The 12,833-nt window shown below is 50.0% G+C and overlaps 1 protein-coding gene across 1 annotated transcript in view; it reads right to left on the bottom strand.

The window, feature by feature from the left end:
* Nucleotides 1-10,081, bottom strand: part of LOC141272556 (uncharacterized) — a 639,831-nt gene extending 629,750 nt beyond the window's left edge. Inside the window, exon 1 of the mRNA XM_073683422.1 lies at nt 9,954-10,081. The gene's annotated coding sequence lies outside the window, so the exon portion shown is untranslated. The remainder of the gene's footprint in view (nt 1-9,953) is intronic.
* Between the last annotated feature and the right edge of the window lie 2,752 nt (nt 10,082-12,833).

Raw genomic sequence — 12,833 nt, 5'->3', positions numbered from 1 at the left:
AATGTAGCCTATAACACGTTAATAGAAATGAATATTTAACTACGTAGAGGACTGAATTATAACCAATCAGTAGTAAGATGTTTATACAAGCCAATGAGATGCTTACATTTTTGTATCTTATCTCTTTGTTACGCCCAAAAAGATCCTGTATAAATATGTATTAACCTCCTCTAATAAAAGGGGAATCTTGTTACACTTTTACCAGGTCTATGAAGTTATTTCCTCCGTCTACGGCATTGATCTGTGACACGAGGCTGATCCCCGCACGGCTGGTCCCCATAGTTGACGTGACATATCTTTGGTGGAGAGCGCGGGCACTAAATAACGTCACCGAACTGCAGACCCTTGGGCAAACCGGGACTCAGGAACATCTGCAGTAAGTAACCCATTGTGTCACTGCCTCCTGTAGCTCTGCCCATAACTCTGTAGTCTGGTGACGTGGCGCCTGCACCGTTTCACTGTGAATGCAAAATAGTTTTTCTTTTTGCTGCTATTACATGTGCTTTACTGTCTACCCAGGTGTATGATTCTGTGAGTAGTTGTGTCATGGGCTGAGATAAGGGAACTCGGAGATACTTGGTTCATTCTATCATCCCGCTGTTAAGACAACTCCTGAGGGCGTCCAGAGCGGTGTGGTGATGGTTTTATCAGACTCCGAGAACTCTCAGTGAAGTGGCAGCGTATAAAGTCGTCCTGAATGAATGCTAGGACCCCCGCGGTTCTTCAGACGTACTTGAAGTCATGAAGTCTATGTCCAGTCTGTCATGTAAATTGATATGGAAGGTTGTGCGTGAGTAGTTGTCGTAGTCCCGTGCAGAGATTTCTAGCAAGTACTGAAGGCACAGTGTGAAGTGCTCCTATGACTTCAGGTTTTGACGTAGGCCTTGACTGGCTGATTGTCATAGCCATCTGTGTGGTAATGGTAATTTTCTGCTACTTCCATTGCAATAGCAAGAACGTAAACGGGTTCAGGGGTTTCCAGCGAAGAAACCTCCTGAGGAGGACCAAGTAGCTTTGAAACTGCTTTGCAGTCCAGTATGGGGAAAAGTGTCTAGCCTTGGATCTCCAGCGTTGGGATCCTGACCCTCCATCACATACATCCGAGTGTTTGTATAGTTGGACGGGTGCCTAGCCGCCTATTGGATATGGGGACGAAACAAAGCAAAGGATCTTCCGGGAGTCACCCTGAACCATGACATGGGTCATTGCCCTAGACATTGTAAGAAGCACGAAGGGAAGTTCTGCCACTAAAGGTAGCAAGTTATTGTTTATGAGAGCGGGAGACGAAGCCATGGTACATTAAAGTGAACCTGTCAGCAGTATTTTGCTAAGTAAACTACAGGAAGTGTCATGTTGGGGCTGCTGCACTGATTAATATGATACTTGGGGTGAAGAAATCCGTCTTGTGGTTCTCGTGTAATCAGTGTTTGCAGTTTTGAGTTAATGATATGCCCGTGCTCTGGGGCGGGACTGTAGATGGGTCTCATCCTGGTGCACTAGGCCAGATCAGCAAGATAAGACCTGCCCACAGACCGCCCCTGTCTCTCTGTCTGTATGATGAGGCACATACTTGTGCATCGGGGCGGGCCTGTGGGCAGGTCTTATCTTGCTGATCTGGCCTAGCGCACCAGGATAAGACCCTGCCCACAGTCCACCCCGGACCACAGGCATTTCATTAACTCAAAACTGCAAACACTGATTACACAAGAACCACAAGACGGATTTCTTCACCCCAAGTATCATATTAATCAGTGCAGCAGCTCCAACACTAAACTGCCTTTAGTTTACTTAGAAAAATCCTGCTCTTAGGTTTGCTTTAAATGAGGGGATATGGAAAAAGATTTCTAGCCAACCATAAAAGGATGGCTGGAAGAAAACGGACTACCGACTACAGCACAGACATGGCACATGTGCAAGCCAACTCACTAATAAGAAAGTGCAAAAGAGCCAACCCCCTACTTATCGTATGGTCCATGACCTAAGAGCGGTTAATGCCATCACTGTTATTAATACCCCACAGGTGCCCAATCCTCACACTCTGCTGAACAAAATACCATCTTCTGCTGAATACTTTACAGTAATAGACTTGTCAAATGCCTTCTTTTCTGTCCCCCTCACAGAAGATTCATGCCAATATTTTGCCTTCTCTTTCTGGGGGAAACAGCACACTTGGGTTGTGCCACCTCAGGGGCTTGCGAACATCCCTGACATCTTTTCCACCTCTCTGCAGATTGTCCTCCAGTCTTGGATTCCTAAACATTCCTCGACTGTGCCACTGCAGTATATCGATGATGTGTTGCTGTGCTGTAGTGATCTCATTTTCTTGTCTGAGAATGGTTGCAAGGCTTCTAAAGACAGACTTCAACTCTGCCTCTCTACAGTCACTTTACTCGGTCATGGCATCTCCCCTGGCATCAAACACTTGGACCCAAGAGAACTGCTTCGATACAGCAACACAAGATTCTTCACTCACCCATGTCGCTAAGGGCATTCTTTCGGCTTGTCAGCTATTGCCGCCCATGGATCATCAATTGCTCCCAAACTCCTGCAACCATTGTATGATCGCTTGATCATTTACCCCTTTTGTCTTACTCCCGAAGCCTTGGCTTCATTCCATGACCTGAAGGCAATCCTGACTAAGTTACCCACATTGGGAATCACGGATTACACTAAACTATTTACCTTGTTTTGTCACGAGCCTGATGGCTTTGCTACTGGTGTGTTTATGTAAGGGTGTGACAGGGGCTGTCATAAGCCGCTCCCTCTTTAAACTGTGTTTCTATAAAATGTGTGTTGATTTGTGACTGTTATACTATGTGAATCTGCATATAATTTCATAGGCAGCACGGTGGCTCAGTGGATAGCACTGCACGGTGGCTCAGTGGATAGCACTGTCTGGTGGCTCAGTGGATAGCACTGTACGGTGGCTCAGTGGATAGCACTGCACGGTGGCTCAGTGGATAGCACTGTCCGGTGGCTCAGTGGATAGCACTGTCCGGTGGCTCAGTGGATAGCACTGTACGGTGGCTCAGTGGATAGCACTGTACGGTGGCTCAGTGGATAGCACTGTACGGTGGCTCAGTGGATAGCACTGTCCGGTGGCTCAGTGGATAGCACTGTCCGGTGGCTCAGTGGATAGCACTGTCCGGTGGCTCAGTGGATAGCACTGTACGGTGGCTCAGTGGATAGCACTGTATGGTGGCTCAGTGGATAGCACTGTACGGTGGCTCAGTGGTTAGCACTGTACAGTGGCTCAGTGGTTAGCACTGCAGCCTTGCAGCGCTGGGGTCCTGGGTTCATATCCCACCAAGGACGACATCTGCAAGGAGTTTGTATGTTCTCCCCGTGTTTGCGTCGGTTTCCTCCGGTTTCCTTCCACACTCCAAAGACTGATAGGGAATGTAGATTGTGAGCCACAACGGGGACAGCGACGATAATGTATGTAAAGCGCTGCGGAATATGTTGGCGCTATATAAGTGAGTAAAATAAATAGGAACTAATATATGCAGATAATGTAATGTATTGTGATTAATGTATAATGTTATTCATGTATGGTGTATAGGGAAAGAATAGGATATAGTTTAGTTCTTTGTTAGTGCTAGATAGGCAGTGGTCGGCCTATTGGTGTATAAGACAGAGCATAGCATAGGACTTTAGGGATTAAGTTAGAAAGGGGGAAGTTTTAGTTGGGGGCGCCTGAGATACAGAAGGTTCAGTGACTGCAGTAGGGTAGTAACGGGGAAGTTTTGCCCAGCAACCGAAGAAGAGTTGGTGATTGGTCCAGTCACAAGGGGGTGGAATTTGGGCCAGAGTGGAGCAACGGTGGTTTTTCCAGTTAGTCAGTCAGTTATGTCAGAGATGTAGTTGTTGGTGGTAACATTTATGACTGTGCTGGAGGAATTATGGAGGAAGAGTTCAGGGCCCTGGGGGCTGAAGTTCAGTGGAGATACAGACGGAGGAAGAAAAGAGAGTTAGGCAGCATGGGGAATGAGAAAACGGACAACTCTGAGGAAAATTCCCAAAATGTCCGAGGCCTAAGGCCCGCAGAAGGACTGATGGAGCCAGCCTTCACTACTCCCAAGGAGGGGAGAACGGACGGGGACATACCTGTAGAGAGTAATAATAAAAAATAATAATGTTTTTATTTATATAGCGCCAACATACTCCGCAGCGCTTTACAATTCAGACAATTTACAGACATTATCGGCACTGTCCCCATTGGAAGGAAGGGACTGAGATACAAGGACATGAGGAACGCAAAACTTGTAGCATGTACCACAAAGTTTGTCCTATTCACCATGCTGCTTCCCATGACTGTAAAGAATTGATGCTTGCTGAAACGCAAGGTCTGTCAACTGTTACTAATGTTCATGTAACTAACCCTCATGCTGAGTATTTTGTAGATGGCTCCAGGTGGTGGAATGAGGAACAAGGACACTTTGTAACCAGGTGTGCAATAATCCAAGACGGTAACATACTCATACAAAACCCACTCCCCCAAATGAATCTGCACAGGAGGCGAAACTGAAGGCGCTTACCGGTGCATGTACGTTGGGTAAAGGGTTGAAAATGACCTGTTACACAGACAGCAGCTATGCATTCTGAGTAGCACATGATTTGGGGGTAATTTGCAAAACTAGGGTTTTTTGACCTCCTCAGGCAAACCAATTAAGAACTCTGACGCTGTGCAGAAATTGTAGGAAGCCTTGGAGCTGCCAATAGATGGAGCCATAGTCAAGATACCTGCACACACATGAGCTGACACTCCACAAGCTATGGGGGACTCCCTAACTGACCAAGCAGCAAAAGCAGCTGCTGCTTTACCTTTAATGGTCTCTTCAGGTTCCTGTAGCTCCAGACCTATCGCTCTTAAAGCAATTGTAGGCAGGTGCCAAGAAAGTGGATGGGCTCTGGATGGTGGGAAGCAGGGTATGTTTACCCAGAAACTTGTACCCCATGATGGCCAAATTAGCACATGGCTCCACACACTTGTCAAAGAGAGCTATGTCCTTCCTAGTCCTGAGCTATTAGTTAGCTCCAGGGATTCAAACTCTCTTCGCCAAATATGTTGAGGGATGTCTCACTTGTGCCAAACACAATCCTGGTAATATTGTTAAGACCCCAAGTAGACACCCCCCCAAACCTTTGTACCCATTTCGGTGACAGAGTGGATTACATACAGGTACCCAAGGTGAGGCACAAATGAGTATGTCCTTGTCGCTATTGACTTGTTCTCTAACTGGCCCGAGGCTTGGGCCCAAACCACAGCCACTGCTAAAAACATAGCAAAAAAAATCCTCTCTGAAATAGTCTGCAGGTACAGAGTTCCTGAGGTAATTAAGAGTGATAGGGGTACCCACTTTACTGGGGAATTAATGGGCCACATACTGAATGTCTTGGAAATCACTCAGGCCTTTCATACCCGATACCCACAAAGCAGTGGTAAAGTGGAGACTTAACAGCATCAAGTTGAAACTACAGAAACTCCTAGACACACCGAAATGTATGAGTTGGGTTGAGGCCTTGCCATTTGCTTTGTACTCCATTCGTACCACCCATACCAGAAAGGACAAGCTGATCCCATTTGAGGTCCTCTTTAGGACAGCTCCCAAAACAGGCCTGTATTTCCCACAACAACTCCAAGCAGGCTACTCTTCATTGACTGACTATGTTACAGAATTGCATGATCATTTGTCAAAAGTACATTCACATGTTTGTTCTCTCCCATAGACCAGTCCCTGGAGTCTGGGTAGTCGTAAAGAGACAAGAAATGAGACCACTTAAACCAACGTTTGACGGGCCCTTTCAAGTCCAGTTGACAACACCTACGGCAGTGAAACTCAAAGTAAGACCGGTTTTGATACACGCCAGTCATTGCAAAAATAGTCACCCTGCACCTGACAGAGGATAAAAAGGGAGTACTTCTCTTTGTTTTCATTGTATATTTGTGTTTTCTGAGAGGATAAAAGCAACCACAGGACCATGGAGATGAACAAGAACCTAAACCCCTACCTAGACAATATATTTATAAAAATGCATGAGTCTATTGCCAAAAGAGCTGGACGGACTAGCTGTTGGTTTGTACTCACAAATGTTACTGCTTCTCAGCTACTCCTGATGACCACTGTCATTAACTAACATACTTTTGTTCTAGATTACCTTACTGCGTCCCAAGGAGGGCTTTGTCAGATAGTGGGACCTGCCTGATGCCACTATGTGGATGACACCAGCATAACAAGAATTATGCATGATGTCCAGAATGGCAGATTGCTCAAAGAAGAGTTCAGAAAACTTAATTCCCAAGAGGACTGGGACTTCCAGATGTCCAATTTGCTCAGCTGGCTTAATCCCGCCAATTTGTTCAAAGGAATGGGAGGATCGCTGGCGGCGTCATGTACATTGTTGCAAAGATTTTATTAGCAATAATTATTTCCTTATTTCTGGAAGGGGGTCTCACAGTTGCAATCCAATAGTTTGGGTTATTACCATTGTACAGGATGTCGTCCTCCACTACTCTGTGTACTCCGGGCGTGTTAACAGAGTCAGAGCCACTGGTTCTGCCAGTCCTGTCCGCTGACCTGGGCCTGTGGTGGGGTGCAGCTCTGGATAGTTACCCACATAAGCCTAGCCATTAGAGAATGCATGCTCCTGAATGAAAATAAACCATAAGTATATGTGTTAGCTACAGTGAGCAACGAGCTCAGTCTGGGGACGGATCTCTGCATCCCCTGGTGTGAGTGGCCTATCCACACACCTCGGGTAAGTACCAGCTGACTATAGGGGCTACATTGACCTCGGCAGATGGGGATTAGGGTTAGGGCTAGGGGAGCACAACAATAGCTGGGGTATAAATGTATGTTTAGAAATTCAAACAACAGGAGGGAAATGTAACGGTGGCATCCATCTTAGAATAATAACACTGACATCCATTTTCTGTATAGCTTTATGGACACACAATAGTTTTATGTTGAAGATACATTTCCCCGTATACACCTATCCTTAGGCTATGGCCCCACTATCAGTATTCGGTCAGTACTTCTTCTTAGGAGTCAGAGCCAAAACCTGGTGAGGAACAATCAGAGAAAAGGTATAATACAAACAAATCACCAATTCTGCATTTATCACCCACTCCTGAGAACAAATACCGAATACTGTTAGTGGGGCTGCGGCCTTATAATATCTCTGAAGGAATATTATGTTAAATCTGCAAGTTTCTATTTGTAGCCTTGAAGCTTGTCCTTCAATGGACGTCTTCAAATAGAGGCTGGACAGACATCTGTCTGAGATGATTTAGTGAATCCTGCTTTGAGCAGGGGGTTGGACCAGATGACCCAGGAGGTCCCCTCCAACTCTAACATTGTATGATTCTCTGATTCTATGATATATTGTCCAGCTCACATAGATAAGCTTTGAGACCCCCTCCCCATGGCAGTATGCAGACAATGGTAATTATATGACATATAGCCTATAAGACATTAACTAGAAATTAATATTTAACTACGTAGAGGATTGAATTATAACCAATCAGTAGTAAGATGTTCAGATACAAAAATGCAGGAATCTCATTGGTTTGTATCTTATTTCTTTGTTACGCCCAAAAAGATCCTGTATAAATATGTATAAACCTCCTCTAATCAAAGGGAATATTGTTATAGAGAAAACTGATCCCTGATCACTGATCGGCTGATCCCCGTAGCTGCCCTGACAACAGCTATCAGATTATTTACGGAAATCTGTAAATTATGTAAAATAAATGGACGGATTGATATTTTTTTCTCTATTAAACCTATAAAAATGTAACACTGAGGCCGTGTTCACACGTAGCGTAAATGCTGCGGTTTTTTATTATCCCCTCAATGTATTGCTGGGGCCCATAAGGGTTTTTGTAAATACCTTGTGTTGCAGTTACTGCCTGTGAGTGGCGCTATCACTGGCCGCTCACAGGCATGACGTGACCCCCGGCTGCAGCCGGCTCTGGCATCCGCTGATGTCACGACAAGTTCCGGCTGCAGCCGGGGGTCTCTCTTCTGCGTTCCACGGTGGATGCTGGGCTGTGGGTGGGGTTACCCAGCACATCACACCCGGCATCCACCGCGCGCTCTCCCTTTCCTCATACATTGGGAAAGTGCTCAGTGGATGCTGGGTGTGACGCGCGGGGTAACCCCACCCACAACCCAGCAACCACAGCGGGGACCGCGTCACTGATGTCACACCTTACTTGACGTGACATCAGTGACGGGTCACGTGATGCCTGTGAGCTGCCAGCGGTAGCGGTCCCCGTGATAACTACACTGCCAGCAAGGACGGTCCCCGTGGTAACTACACAGCCAGAGGAGGACGGTCACCGTGGTAACTACACCACAGCGGGGGAACGTCACCGTGGTAATTAAACAGCCAGAGGAGGACGGTCACCGTGGTAACTACACCTCCAGCGGGGGGACGGTCACCGTGGTAACTACACCTCCAGCGGGGAGACGGTCACCGTGGTAACTACACCTCCAGCGGGGGGACGGTCACCGTGGTAACTACACCTCCAGCGGGGGGACGGTCACCGTGGTAACTACACCTCCAGCGGGGGGACGGCCACCGTGGTAACTACACCACGAGAGGGGACGGTCACCGTGGTAACTACACCTCCAGAGGAGGACGGTCACCGTGGTAACTACACCTCCAGCGGAGGGCGGTCACCGTGGTAACTACACCTCCAGCGGAGGGCAGTCACCGTGGTAACTACACCTCCAGAGGAGGACAGCCACCGTGGTAACTACACCTCCAGCGGGGGACGATCACCGTGGTAACTACACCTCCAGCGGGGGACGATCACCGGCATAACTACACCTCCAGCGGGTGACGGTCACCGTGGTAACTACACCTCCAGCGGAGGGCGGTCACCGTGGTAACTCCACCTCCAGCGGGGGACGGTCACCGTGGTAACTCCACCTCCAGCGGGGGACGGTCACCGTGGTAACTACACCTCCAGCGGAGAGCTGTCACCGTGGTAACTACACCTCCAGTGGGGGGACGGTCACAGTGGTAACTACACCCCTAGCGGGGGACGGTCACCGTGGTAACTACACCGCCAGCAGGAGAACGTCACCGTGGTAACTACACCGCCAGTGGGGGAACGTCACCGTGGTAACTACACCGCCAGCGGGGGGACGGTCACCGTGGTAACTACACCGCCAGCGGGGGGACGGTCACCGTGGTAACTACACCTCCAGCGGGGACGGTCACCGTGGTAACTCCACCTCCAGCGGGGGACGGTCACCGTGGTAACTCCACCTCCAGCGGGGGTCGGTCACCGTGGTAACTCCACCTCCAGCGGGGGACGGTCACCGTGGTAACTTCACCTCCAGCGGGGGACGGTCACCGTGGTAACTCCACCTCCAGCGGGGGACGGTCACCGTGGTAACTCCACCTCCAGCGGGGGACGGTCACCGTGGTAACTCCACCTCCAGCGGGGGACGGTCACCGTGGTAACTCCACCTCCAGCGGGGGACGGTCACCGTGGTAACTCCACCTCCAGCGGGGGACGGTCACCGTGGTAACTCCACCTCCAGCGGGGGACGGTCACCGTGGTAACTCCACCTCCAGCGGGGGACGGTCACCGTGGTAACTCCACCTCCAGCGGGGGACGGTCACCGTGGTAACTGCACCTCCAGCGGGGGACGGTCACCGTGGTAACTCCACCTCCAGCGGGGGACGGTCACCGTGGTAACTCCACCTCCAGCGGGGGACGGTCACCGTGGTAACTCCACCTCCAGCGGGGGACGGTCACCGTGGTAACTCCACCTCCAGCGGGGGCGGTGAGGTGAGGAGGAGCCGCTGCACATCCCCCATACAACACTGAGGAGCCGCAGTCACATGGAGCAGGAGCCTCCACAGGAACAGCTCTGATCTCACCCCACACTCTCCTCTCACAGATTCACCACAAACCCTCCCTGTAATCTCACCGGAATGGCGGGAAGCGGAAACCTGCTGCTGGCTGATACCAGAGAGCAAGAGCTGCGCACAACCAGGACGGAGCTGCTGCACTGAGAGCGGGAGGAGCTGTGGTGACGTCACCGCCATGTGATTAGGGGGCGGAGCTCAGGAGAGAGGTGGTGAAGGACCTGTGGTGACGTCACCGCCATGTGATCAGGGGGCGTGGCTCAGGAGAGAAGTGGTGACGGACCTGTGGTGACGTTACCGTCATGTGATCAGGGGGCGGAGCTCAGGAGAGAAGAGAACATGTGACATGATGACGTGACCTCAGGTCTTTCCCTCTCTCCCAGTGCAGCAGACCGTCCACACCTGCTTGTCAGCACTGCTCTGCCTCTCCTCCTCCAGCCTCCAGTGAGGCCTGAATAACATAACAGCACATAACCCCACAAAAACTACATAAATATTTGTGTCACAGAAGAGCAGATCTCATAACTTTCCAGCCTTTACATAGTAATTTTCCTCCTGAAGTCGTAGATTCCTCCTTCATTGCCCCCATAAAGTGTGATGCCAACAAAAGTGCCCCCCAAACAGTATGATACCCCTATGGTGCATTCCTCCACATGCACAGTATAATGACCCTATTGTACCCCACTTCAACTCCCACGGCAAAGTAGGGTGACCCTAACATAGTATAACCCCCCAACTGTGGACCCCACAGAGCCCTCCATACACTCTCATGGCCCCCACACAGCCCTCCAAACAGTAAAATGGCCCCACATAGCCCTCCATATAGTATAATACAACACCGATAATCTTCCATATAGTATAATGCGCCCCCATAATCCTCCATATAGTATAATGCTCCCCCCCATAATCCTCCATATAGTATAATGCTCCCCCCCCATAAACCTCCATATAGTATAATGCTCCCCCCCCATAAACCTCCATGTAGTATATTACACACCCCATAGGGTAAAATGCAGCCCCCATATAGTATAATGCACGCCACTGTCCTGCAGTATTATGGGCACCACGTACTCACTGATTTTAAAATACCGTATATTTCTAATAAGCCGACCCGAATATAAACCGAGGCCCCTAATTTTACCACATAAAAATGAGAAAAGCTATTGACTTAAGTATAAGCCTAGAGTGGGAAATGCAGCAGCTACTGGGAAATTTCCCCATCCTGGCATGTGTGGCCCCCTCAATCCCACAATCCCTGGTATGTGTGGCCCCCTCAATCCCACGTATGTGTAGCCTCCTCAATCCCTAGTATGTGTGGCCCCCTCAATCCCACAATCCCTGGTATGTGTAGCCTCCTCAATCCCCCAATCCTGGTATGTGTGGCCTCCTCAATCCCCCAATCCTTGTAAATTTGGCCTCCTCAATCCCCCAATCCTGGTATGTGTGGCCTCCTCAATCCCCCAATCCTGGTATGTGTGGCCTCCTCAATCCCCCAATCCTGGTATGTGTGGCCTCCTCAATCCCCCAATCCTGGTATGTGTGGCCTCCTCAGTCCCCCAATCCTGGTATGTGTGGCCTCCTCAACCCCCCAATCCTGGTATGTGTGGCCTCCTCAACCCCCCAATCCTGGTATGTGTGGCCTCCTCAATCCTGGTATGTGTGGCCTCCTCAACCCCTCAATCCTGGTATGTGTGGCTTCCTCAACCCCTCAATCCTGGTATGTGTGGCCTACTCAATCCTGGTAAGTGTGGCCTCCTCAATCCTCAAATCCTGGTATGTGTGGCCTCCTCAGCCCCTCAATCCTGGTATGTGTGGCCTCCTCAATCCTGGTATGTGTGGCCTCCTCAACCCCTCAATCCTGGTAAGTGTGGCCTCCTCAATCCCCCAATCCTGGTATGTCTGGCCTCCTCAATCCCCAAATCCTGGTAAGTGTGGCCTCCTCAATCCCCCAATCCTGGTATGTGTGGCCTCCTCAACCCCCCAATCCTGGTGTGTGTGGCCTCCTCAATCCCCCAATCCTGGTATGTGTGGCCTCCTCAACCCCTCAATCCTGGTATGTGTGGCCTCCTCAACCCCTCAATCCTGGTATGTGTGGCTTCCTCAACCCCTCAATCCTGGTACGTGTGGCCTCTCAACCCCTCAATCCTGGTAAGTGTGGCCTCCTCAATCCCCAAATCCTGGTATGTGTGGCCTCCTCAGCCCCTCAATCCTGGTATGTGTGGCCTCCTCAATCCTGGTATGTGTGGCCTCCTCAACCCCTCAATCCTGGTAAGTGTGGCCTCCTCAATCCCCCAATCCTGGTATGTCTGGCCTCCTCAATCCCCAAATCCTGGTAAGTGTGGCCTCCTCAACCCCCCAATCCTGGTATGTGTGGCCTCCTCAACCCCCCAATCCTGGTATGTGTGGCCTCCTCAATCCTGGTATGTGTGGCCTCCTCAACCCCTCAATCCTGGTATGTGTGGCTTCCTCAACCCCTCAATCCTGGTATGTGTGGCCTACTCAATCCTGGTAAGTGTGGCCTCCTCAATCCTCAAATCCTGGTATGTGTGGCCTCCTCAGCCCCTCAATCCTGGTATGTGTGGCCTCCTCAATCCTGGTATGTGTGGCCTCCTCAACCCCTCAATCCTGGTAAGTGTGGCCTCCTCAATCCCCCAATCCTGGTATGTCTGGCCTCCTCAATCCCCAAATCCTGGTAAGTGTGGCCTCCTCAATCCCCCAATCCTGGTATGTGTGGCCTCCTCAACCCCCCAATCCTGGTGTGTGTGGCCTCCTCAATCCCCCAATCCTGGTATGTGTGGCCTCCTCAACCCCTCAATCCTGGTATGTGTGGCCTCCTCAACCCCTCAATCCTGGTATGTGTGGCTTCCTCAACCCCTCAATCCTGGTACGTGTGGCCTCTCAACCCCTCAATCCTGGTAAGTGTGGCCTCCTCAATCCCCAAA

The sequence above is a fragment of the Phyllobates terribilis genome, unplaced genomic scaffold (assembly GCF_046119375.1).
Source record: "Phyllobates terribilis strain yellow unplaced genomic scaffold, ASM4611937v1 Scaffold_1__5_contigs__length_1240528914, whole genome shotgun sequence".
Taxonomy (NCBI): Eukaryota; Metazoa; Chordata; class Amphibia; order Anura; family Dendrobatidae; genus Phyllobates; species Phyllobates terribilis.
Note: the sequence above shows the minus strand (reverse complement) of the source record. Positions and strands in the feature narration are given on the sequence as shown.